This window comes from Biomphalaria glabrata, chromosome 2 (assembly GCF_947242115.1).
Source record: "Biomphalaria glabrata chromosome 2, xgBioGlab47.1, whole genome shotgun sequence".
In the NCBI taxonomy this organism is placed as follows: domain Eukaryota; kingdom Metazoa; phylum Mollusca; class Gastropoda; family Planorbidae; genus Biomphalaria; species Biomphalaria glabrata.
In genome coordinates, this window is record NC_074712.1 from 29,933,248 (window position 1) to 29,945,572 (window position 12,325).

A 12,325-nucleotide genomic window follows, 5' to 3' on the forward strand; every position below is an offset into this window, starting at 1 on the left:
ACTTTATCAGTATTTTTTTTAGTATTAAACGATGGTTGCCACAACTCTTGTTATCAAAATTTTAAATGATAATACAGCGGCTTTATACCCCCATATCATCATTTATTTGTAGTCATAACTTTGTGGTTTACTGTTAAATCAGGCATATCAAACTCATTAAGGTGTATGGGTCACATAAAAAACTTACTATGAAAACATAACCTTCTATTTTTATGCAAATTAGAAACAATATAATAGGATACAATAATTAATTGAATATCAGTCCCTAGCTAAATTTGTAGTTGAATTTCGTATATCAAAAATTACTATAATTACGCATTATTTTCGTTGTCCTGGTGCTTGACATCTTTTCTGGGATACAAGTTTATTAATGTCAGATTGAAGTTTGTTTGCCATTGACACTTTTATCACTGATGACAAATTTCGATCAGATAATCTCGAACGGTGAGGTGTTTTTTGTAGCTTTCATTATGGAAAAGAACTGCTCACAGACAAGTGTTTGCAAACATTGCAAGAATGTTAGCTACAAATTTTCGCAATTCAACTTACCGTTCAGGTAAATAACTAAAATTTTGGCACAGCCACTTCGAATATACACTTCGCTTTCAACAAAGAATCTGACTGCAATTCATCAGCTCTAGGTGCACATTATCAGCAGCATTTTCAGGCGCAAATGAAAATACGTTGAGAAGTGAACAAAGTTTTCTCACGATATTTTGTTTATCTACAATCGTAACTTTGCTTGAAAGCACTTCACATCACCACACGCAGTTGTGACAATTTTGTCTTTACCTTGAAGTTTCGAATTCAAGTCTTGCAGGTGACCAGTGAGATCAGCTGCAAATGCCAAATCCTGAACCCATTCGTCAGTTTCGAAATGTTCACAAGGTTCACCTTTCATTTTCAGAAACCTTATACAATTTCCTCACGCAGTGCAAAAAAACCTCTTCAATACTTTATGACAGGAGAGCCAGTGGACCACTATGTAGTAGGGAACACAATTAAACTCGTTTCCAGTGTCATCTAGAAACATTGAAAATTGGCGCTTATTTAAGTCAAGGGCACGAATAAAATTGATAGCGGCTGAAACTGGTCTTAGCACATGTTGGGACTGTAATTGCTTTGCGCACAATGCTTATTGGTGAATGATACATTGAAAATGAGCAAATTTAAAATTTGCATCAGTTTCTTATTTTTGCAAGCAGCTTTGCACCAACACCATTTCTAGCCCCAATCATGGTTGGTGCGCTATTCGTTGCTAGGTTTACCAAATGTATATTGTACTGTAATATCACCTCCTGTAATTTCTCAAAAACATCCTCGCTTGCTGCAATGTTATGCATAGAACAGAGCTCAAGGCCTCGTGTATCTAAGAACTCCTGTCACAGGCCCCTATGAATATAACCAGTTGACTCATCGAGAGCCAATGAAAAGAATTCAAAATCAGCTATTTTGTTTTTTAGTTGTTCCCCTTTTCTGGACAAATTACTTCGGCAGCTTTAACGATACACTCCTTAATAAAATCACCTTCACTATATGATTAGCTATATGCCACAGCCTGGTTCTTGTTATAGGCGTGATGACGCGAATGTCTCTGTGCGTGGTAGATACTTCTTCTGGTGCTGCTATAATGTTCTCTGACTTGTTAACTAAATACTTTCTCACACGCACTAGATTTGCAGGTGCGTGAGAACACTAACATACTGCACTCTCCGACCAGAACATTTAGAATCATTAATAAACGCTCTTGTAGCAGACATGAATTTTATTGACACAATAATATAATTCACAAAAGATATTGGCGACTTCAGCCATCACAAATTATATGTCCAGAGAAATATATTCTGAATACAAATCAATTATAATAACTTCAATACTTCAATACTTATACATAACTCTGCTGTCAAAAAATATCCATATAGCACTCGGATGAATAATTTGTTAAGGAAGGATATATACCCGAAGTCATTTTGGGAATATTGTTGTAATTACGAAAATGAACGATCGGGTAAAGACTGTCAATCCGAAGAGTTGCTTTTTCGTTCTGTCAGTTCTCAATGTAATCGTGTACATGGCGATTAGAATAGAAAGTCCCCCCAACAGTAGGCCTATAGAAAACCACAGCTCACGTCTTAACGTTTTACATTGCTTCTTTCGTGTAAAACTATTGGGCTATTATAGGCTTGGAAAAAAGTCTTTGCAGTATAACTTCTAAAATGGTTACTTTCTGACATTTAATATTGCAATTAATATATTCATTATGGCTCTGAGACATGGACACTTTACAGAAAACAACTAAGACTTCTTGAGTGCTTTTACTAAAGATGCTTGCGCTCCATCATGGACATACGGTGGCAGGACAGCACTACAAACAGCGATGTCCTTGCCAACGCCGGTATGGACAGTAAAGAGGGACTTCTTATGGTCAGACAGTTGCACTGGGTAGGGCACGTATCCCGTATGGGAGACGAATGGATGCCAATGGCAGTCTTTTTTTGGTGAGCTAAAAGGTGGTCGACGTAACAGATGCGCTCCACGGAAATTCTTCAAAGACCAGCTTAGGCGTCAACTTTCCTTGGCTGACATAGAAGAGAGCACCTGGTTGTATGCAGCCTCCGAACGAGACAGCTGGAGGTCTCTCCCGAAGGCCGCGGGATACACATTTGAGACCAAAAGAAAATCTGCTGCCGAGAACAAACGCAGACGGCGAAAAGAAAATCTAAATCGACCACATGCGGACAATTGTTATGCTTGCCCTGGATGTGGCAAAATATGTAGGTCACAGCTGGGGCTGCGCAGCCACGGGAAATACTGCATTCCTCACTAATCTTCGGACTCGAAGTTCATACCATTTTGCAAGAATATCGCTGTTTGTATTGCGGCCTTTGGTGAAGTCGTTCAAGAAGTCTTAGCTGCTTTCTATAAAGTACTCATGTCTCAGATCCACATAGAGGGGTTGAGAGAATCACTTGTTGACACTGATTTTTGTAGACAGGCGGAGCTGTTTATTTCGCCACACTCTCGCTTGGAGGCGTCCAAAAGCACGACTATCCCTGATCACATATCAACCTCTCTTTAAAGCAATGCGTCATTTGATACTATGCTTCCCGGATAATTTGAAGTTATCTACCACTCAGGGCCGCCGCGAGGGTTGTGGCCGCCTGCGTCGAATTAAAAAATGCCGCCACCACCCCTTTTCTAGATAAAAAAAAATTCCATTAAGACTGAGCTGGATACGGTTCTAAAAGTGCCCTTTGATTTAAATCCATTTTTTTTTGTAGACCATTCCATTTTCTCCTTTCTATTCGCACCGTTGTTGTATCCCTCAAGTACAACTAGGAATCATGCACTAGGAACAATTTCGGATATACGTGCTTACAGAAAACTGACATCTTGGTTCTTTGTGATCTCGTTCTGACTAGCTTATGCTCCTGTATTTGCGACGATTATAATTGATGAGGTGCGGCAGGTATATTACAATAAACAGCGTAAATGATCATGATCTTATCTTCTTATTTTCTATAATACAGACGTTACTTCAAAAAAGAAGATGATTACGTCCTACGCGTCATGCATTTAGTCATGCATATTAACCAATGACTTAAATTCTGCCAAGTCACTGGTTTTTCTGGCTAGCTCAGGCAACCCATTCCATGCTCTAATAGCACTAGGGAAGAAGGAGTATTTGTACAAATTTGTCCTTGCATATGGGACGAGGAATGTGCCTTTATCTTTATCTTTCAGAGTATTTTATTAAATTTTGTTTTTGTATTTGAAGATTGTGGTTCAGTGTTTTATGTATAATTGCTACTTTACTTTTGAGTCTTCTGTCCTGAAGGCTTTCTAAATTTAGTGATTTTACTAAAGGTGTTACTCTAGTCAAATGTGAAGATTCGTTTGTTATGAATCTCACTGCTCTATTCTATTCTAATAAAATTTCTAAGTCTGCTGTTTTGTTCCTAATGCTTTGAAAATTTATTACTAAGGTTTTAAGGTATTTTGGTGTTACTTCTTTAGTAGGTTTGTTTAGTGAGGCTGTTGTATTAATTTTAGTAGATTTAGGTTTAACAGGAGTGGATCTGGCTAGTGGTTGGTGAGTTTGGTTTGGGATGGTGTTTAGGATGTTGTATGGGTTAGAAGTGTATGCATCAAAGGAATCAAACAGTCCTGATGTAAACTGAGGTAACCCACACGGTACACAGTGCCATGATGCATCTTTGTTGCCTAAAGCATAATACACAGGTGTATTCATATGGAGACATGATGCATGGTACCATTCATCGCAGGTGTCACATTGAATGGCTTTCTGTTTCATGGTGCATACTTTTTTGCAGATGTTGCATCTATCTTTAGATCTAGGCCCTGGATTTGACTCTACATCTCCTGCTATTAATATTAACAGTGATAGGTATTTATTTCTGCTGTGTCTGATTGAGAACTTCCATTTGTGATGGGTAATCTTCTTTAGTGTTATGGATGTGTATGTTAGGTTATTTTTTAAGTTGCTTTGATCTAGTTTCTTAATGTTTTCTTGAGTTGAGGGGTCCCAAACGGAGGATGCATATTCTATTATTGGCCTAACCAAGGTTAAATAACATTTTAGTTTTATTTTCTTATTTGATTTATAGAAATTTCTTTTAATAAACCCAAATGCTTTGTTGTGTGAGCAGGTCAGGCAGGCGCGAGTGGATAGAGAGAGAGGACCTATTCTTACTGCTCAACATTAAATTTTATACAGTAGGCAGATGTTTGCGCTACTGGGTGGGCTCATCTGTGACACCTCAGTCTACGACCAAGGGGCTAGAGTCACCTAAGTAACCAGACATACTAAACTAAACTAAATGGAAACAAGATAACAAACTTTAGTTTACGATAAATAAAACAAAAAGAAACTTTATTTACATACAAAATAAATCAATAATAAAATATAATATATACACTAACTTGACTAATCACTACTACTGAACACACCAACTAACTAAAACCGTCTAAATCTACACCACTACAAACACTAATAAACTAACCAAAACAACTAACACAAACTGATCAAACCAACTAATGAACTACAGTATACTATCTAACTAAATCACTACAACTACTACACTAGACCTAGATCTACACAAACACACTACAATAAACTAGTCTAGATCTACAATATCCTACCATTACACTCATAACACTAACACTAAAACAAGAATATCTTATAAATCCTTAGGCTTAGGCTCAGTACCTTACTATTCACTAAGAACAGAACTGAGAAACAGACTATAAATATAACTAAGTTTACCAAGGCATAAAAAGAAACAAAATAACACTAGATCCTAGCTTCCCTAGAATTAGAATAGATCTAACAACAGTAGTTATAAACAGCAGCTCAAAGCAGCAGTTGAAAGCAGTAACACAGCAGTTACACAGCAGATATGGTACTGACCACTGGTCAACTGTACACTGAACTGTTTTAAAACAGCGTGGCATCACTTTTTATACACAAAAAGCGGAAGTACAAATAAGTTTGGCACTAGCCTATAAAAATAAAATATATAAAAATATAGCTCTGGGAGCGCAAGCTCACATTCATCCCGCCTTAAATTTTTGTGTCCTCGCAAAACAAAATACTAACAAACTACTTAAAATGCATTTCATACATACTGCTGACATATTATACCATCAAAGAAAATACACACTAAAATCTATTTCACACAAAAATATACATCTCCATGACATGACTTAAATTACATTGCTTTACAAGGACAAAAGCAAAAAAATATATATATATACTTCATCAGCTAAAAACACAAGAAAATACTCTTGATTCTGTACATTCTCAAATAGGTATAGCAACTACTAAGCTTAAAAAAACTTTTAAATACACATGTAGATAACATGTACTCATAGAGTTATTACAACTAATAAATATTGTTACATAGGAATGCAACCAACATATTAAATAAAAATTACAAATATACAAATGAAGAATTATGCTAGTATGGTGAGGAAACAAACTTCATTTCCTCCTCTCGTACATATCGGTAAGTACTGCCGTCTTCTGCTTCTACCATGTACCAGCCAGAAGCATACTTGGGTACTGCAGTAATTACGAAACAAGAGGGTTCATACTGCATGAACATTCTTCCCTGGCCTCTGACTCTCTGTTCGACAAGAACTCTGCACCCAATGTTCAGAAGGTCGTTCCTTTTCTTCTGCAACTCAGGAACCTCATGGGAAAGCAAGGTGGATTCTGGTTGGACCGGATGAAACTGTAGGAAAGGATTTGTTTCCCTACCTCCTTCTGCATGATTACTGGAAGTGTCAGGTGAGGCAACTTCTGAAAGAATTGACATCATTTCTGCCACTGCGGGTTGGTTTCTGCGAACAATTGAATCAGGAGCAGTGTTGGATCGCCTAGGATTCGGTGGCACCTCAACCGACAATTCTGTTGGCTTGGGAGCAGGTTGCAGTTGTACTGCCTGTGGTTGTTCCACTGAGGCAACCTGAACGCGATTCACTGCTGCAGTGACATCAGGGCAAGCTCGGGTGAAGTGGTCCCGGCTTCCACAATTCGAGCAGTTGCTTCTAGAAGGGTGTTGCTGGTGAGCCCGGTTCCCTGGCTTCTTTCGCTGACCTTGGAACCTGTTCTGCAGCCTGCAATTTCTTGCCAGATGGCCAGGTTTGCCACAAGTGTAGCATTTCCTGTTCTTCGTCGTTGGCCTCTTATGGTTAAGAGTGCGCTTTGTCTCCACGCGCCGTTGTGAGGTAACCTGTCTCACATTGCCGCTAATGTGATCAGGTTGATGGTGGTTGCAGTGGGGACAGTTAGAGTTCTGTGGTCCCGAAAGTTGTAGGAGCCCAATCTGGGCTGCAAGCTCCTCCACTTGCTTGGAGAGCGCAGCTAGCTGGCCTTCAATCTTTATCTCACTGCATGTGACGTTGACTTGCGGTGCGACATTCTCGTCCTGGGCCCACCTGATGGCCATGTCTCTTAACGCCAAGAATTCAGTTTCTGGCCTGTCAAGTAGTCTCTCTCGCAGGTCTCTCCTTAGGGTCCTGTCACTGAGGTTTTCTACAAACTGGTCCCTCAGGATAGACTCGCTGAAGGGAGTTTCAGATAGAGCTCTCTGCCTGTCTGTGAGTGCTTCAAATGCCTGAAGGAGACGGTGTGAGTACGTGCGGACAGACTCATACTGGTGCTGGCTTATTCGGAACAGCTCCCCAATGAGGCAGTTGATGCTCCGCCTTTCTCCATAAGTGGAGCGTAGAATTTGTACCAGGGCATCTGGACATGTCCTTGTCGTCTGAGAGTGACACCTAAGTTCGGCCTTCACTGCCTCACCTAGATGTGCAAAGAGGAAGTCACATTTTTCCTCTGGATACACCATGTGTTGAGACTTCCAAGCTCTCTCAACATTTTGAAGGAACTCCTCCACTTCCCTGGCAGGACCATCGCCATGGAAGCGCCGGATACTCACCTCTGTCCTAGGCACCAAGATCACTGTCTGAGACGGCTGCATTCTTGCTGCTGCTGCTGCCTCGCTGTTCATCTACGTAACTACTCAACAAAACTAAAGCCTAATAACCTCTCAATAACAATACCCAAAAAAACAACAACTAAACTAACACTATCTATACCGCCTATCAATGCCTAAACTCCTACGCAAACCTAATCTATGCCAATAAAAAATAGAAGTCTGGTCACTCAAGCACAGATCCCACTTCTGACACCAAAAATGTGAGCAGGTCAGGCAGGCGCGAGTGGATAGAGAGAGAGGACCTATTCTTACTGCTCAACATTAAATTTTATACAGTAGGCAGATGTTTGCGCTACTGGGTGGGCTCATCTGTGACACCTCAGTCTACGACCAAGGGGCTAGAGTCACCTAAGTAACCAGACATACTAAACTAAACTAAATGGAAACAAGATAACAAACTTTAGTTTACGATAAATAAAACAAAAAGAAACTTTATTTACATACAAAATAAATCAATAATAAAATATAATATATACACTAACTTGACTAATCACTACTACTGAACACACCAACTAACTAAAACCGTCTAAATCTACACCACTACAAACACTAATAAACTAACCAAAACAACTAACACAAACTGATCAAACCAACTAATGAACTACAGTATACTATCTAACTAAATCACTACAACTACTACACTAGACCTAGATCTACACAAACACACTACAATAAACTAGTCTAGATCTACAATATCCTACCATTACACTCATAACACTAACACTAAAACAAGAATATCTTATAAATCCTTAGGCTTAGGCTCAGTACCTTACTATTCACTAAGAACAGAACTGAGAAACAGACTATAAATATAACTAAGTTTACCAAGGCATAAAAAGAAACAAAATAACACTAGATCCTAGCTTCCCTAGAATTAGAATAGATCTAACAACAGTAGTTATAAACAGCAGCTCAAAGCAGCAGTTAAAAGCAGTAACACAGCAGTTACACAGCAGATATGGTACTGACCACTGGTCAACTGTACACTGAACTGTTTTAAAACAGCGTGGCATCACTTTTTATACACAAAAAGCGGAAGTACAAATAAGTTTGGCACTAGCCTATAAAAATAAAATATAGCTCTGGGAGCGCAAGCTCACAGTTGGATTTTTTAAATAGTTTCAACAATATGTGGATTCCATGACAGTTTTTCATTTATTTTAACACCTAGGTATTTTGCGTTTTTAGTCTGTGTTACTGGTTTGCCATGAATAAGATAAGTGAATTATCTATGTACAATTTCTCGATAACTTTGCTCAACAGTGTTACATGGTCTGGACGTGGGTATGTTAACTTGTTTGTTATTGTACGTTAAAGCACAACCCACACAAAAATCTCGCAAATACAAAAGCCGTTGGCAGTAGAAGTTTTTCAACGTTCCGTAAACTTTCATTATAATTATTATGAGATGTATATTGTATCCACAATCATCTGACATACATGGATTCCGAATTGCCTACAAATTTATCCAACAAATGTAGCAACTCAGCGCTGAATATTTTTCTTGAGTTTAAAACAAAGTAAACAATAAATTACAAGTCTACAATTTCTTGAAATAAAACATAGTAAGGCAGTTTTTCTCACATTCCCGGTTGGCGACTCCCTAGATAACAACATTTTCGCTCAAGCCCCATTTAAAGGCTGGAGCCCAGAGGTACAATGTAAGCTTACACAGTGAGGTTCGTGAGTTGTTTCTTTTTTTTTTTTAGAATGTAATAAAAAAGAAAAGAAACTTAGTCACAATTTTTAGGGTTTTTTTTTTTTTAGCCTATATTAATTAAACACTGTGTATAGAATCCAAAGTAAAGTCATGAAAGTTCACTATAATTTTTAAGCATTGTAAAAAAAAGTTCTTCCTGGAGGTAGAATTGAAGATACGGCAGGTTTCCGCTCAAGTCGGCAAGGGGTCTGAATATTTTTTTCGCCCCCCCCCCCCACCCCTTGTTGTTGGTTGGTTGTGGGCTTGTAGCCCAATACAGCTAGTACAACTGAACCGATGTAGGCGTTATATATTTTGTAATAAATAAACTTTAAATAACTTGAACAAATTATTTGTGAACAAAAACTCAATACAATTGTTATTATTTACGATTTAACTTGAGATGAAATATAGATCTAGACTTAATAGTAATGAAATAGACTGATATTTAAACCAAATCTAGCTCACATAAAAAATAAAGACTTTACTCTTTCATGTCTTAAGATCGTCTCACATTGGCACTAGGCACGCTAATTTCATCTTCGTTACTGCATAACTACCAATCAATCACGTAACCTTTTCTTACCGTCACCTAGGAAACACACACTCTCCACAACACCCCTTTTTGTCAGAAAGTTGCGCCCTCCCCCCTCCACGTGAGAGGAACTAGCGCCCTCCCCCACTGCTCAATTTTTTTGTTCTAGTTTCCGAAATAATTTCTCATGTACGAATATCGTTTATATTTTGAATGGTAACGGAATAATTAGAATTTATATAAAATATTTCAGTAATTTTTTTATTTAACTAATTTTTTTAAAGTAACCTTTTAATAATGATTTGACCGCCCCCTAAAGTCGGCCGCCTGCGTGCAATGCACACATTACACAATAGGTAGCAGCGGCCCTGCTACCACTTTAAGGGATGTCTTTGCGCGGTGATCTTTGGGCTGAGTAGGTTTTATTGGGTGACTTTTGGAACATGACTTCTGTTTTACCGAGGTTTATAGGTTAACAAAAAAAAAACAACAAAAAAAAACAAAGGCAGCAGCGTGATGAAAATTCGTTGACCGCGAGCTGGATATCATAAGGGCCAGCCCTAGGCCTATGCTGCCACAGTGGACCCCGAAGGTTCAAAAGCTCCGCGCTAATTCTAGGTGTAAATTATTAAATTAAACCATTATAATTTATAATAGGGTTCCCGTGGTCTCCTTGTTTTCAAGGAGCTCCTGGAAATCTGAAACTCATAAAAATGTCCTTCAAAAGACAAAATTGTCACTTTGGGGTGTCAATCAATATGGTAAACGCCAGTCCTACGCGTGATATAAAAAAAGGCATCTTCAGCTTTCATTTAATAAAAATGTAATGTAAATACAAATTTATTTTCTAATACAAATTCTTTATTTTCACTTATTATCCTTATCCCTACCCTTACTGGTCCGCGCGCAATCCTCATTTTTTTCACATAGGCTCACGCAAATGTTAGGGCCGGCCCTGGTTGTGCAAGTAAGGCATAGATACGCTGACCATTTCCTATGTTTTGGTATGGGACAGTAAACATCGAAGCTTAAACACATTGCAATAATTCATCAGCAAAATAATAACAAAGTAAAAGCTACCTACGGGTTTACGCAATTAAGTGTAAACAATGTATAAAGCCTACATACATACATAAAGATATTTGATTTCATTATTTTTCTTTCATAGTTTCATAATGGATCAATGTACAATAAGATGGTGGGCCATGGAACTATACTAATGGAACAACAGCTCCTAGTTTTTACTAGGGGAGTGCCGTCGCGCATTTTTTTTCGCGCATGGTGCAATATGGAGAAATTCAGGAGGATGCAAAAGAAGAAATTTACTCCTCCAGTCACTTGGACTGACCTTCAATGAGAGTAAAACTTTCCTACGCTTTATTTTATTAGATCTCTAAAAACTTCATCCATTTTCTCACAAAGTTTTGTGATTTATAAAATTTTCCTGAATAAGGGATCGTCACAAAAGTTATTTTTTTAAGGCCACCCCATTAAAATAGCTGTTTTCAGTACTTTCACATTTGGGTATTTTACACAAAATCTGGATTTTTTTATGTACATGAAATCATTATCATCTGTCCCGCGTAACCAAATCCTCCACTTTTCCCGGTCACCAATGTTCTTAACAAGATATCAAAAGAGAGAGGCTGGTCCATTATTTGCGTAGTCCAGCCAGCTTTTCTTCTGACAAACCTTTTTTCGTTTATTCTCTTGAAGGATATTTTTTTAAAGTTAGTCTTACAAAATACAATTCCAAACCAACTCATGCAGTTATCGTCTTTTCACAGTATTGAGGAGTCATCCTTTTTGCCAGCCAGAGTGTTAATTGGCAAAAGTAAAAAATTCATTATTTTAATTTTTTTAGTAATTATTCACAACTATATCTTTTATATAATAATATATTTTTTAAATAATAATATCTTTTATATAGACATGCTTTAATAGATCTAATAAATGATTAACGAGGCCCTACCAATATGGGTATATTAATACTTAAATCTGGGTAGTTTAAATTTCGAATGCGCATTTTTAAAAAACCGAACTTATCTATAGATCTCTTATATCTAGAATAATCTAGACTTAGACTATGGTTCTAGATCTATTTAAAGATATTTTTTTTTAAAAAATAACTCAATAGATCTAATAAAGTCATGATTTCCACTCTATTTTCTCTAGATCTAGACCATACATGAGATCAATATGAATGTTTAGATTTTTAGATCTAGTCTACGTCTAGAACTCTAGATCTATCGATTTCTATAAATCAAATAAGAACATAAAACTAAAATGTTACTTAACCTTGGTTAGGCCAATAATAGAATATGCATCCTCCGTTTGGGACCCCTCAACTCAAGAAAACATTAAGAAACTGGAACAGACACAAAATAGAGCAGTGAGATTCATAACAAACGAATATTCACATTTGACTAGAGTAACACCTTTAGTAAAATCACTAAATTTAGAAAGCCTTCAGGACAGAAGGCTCAAAAGTAAAGTAGCAATCATACATAAAACACTGAACCATAATCTTCAAATACAAAAACAAAATTTAATAAAATACTCTGA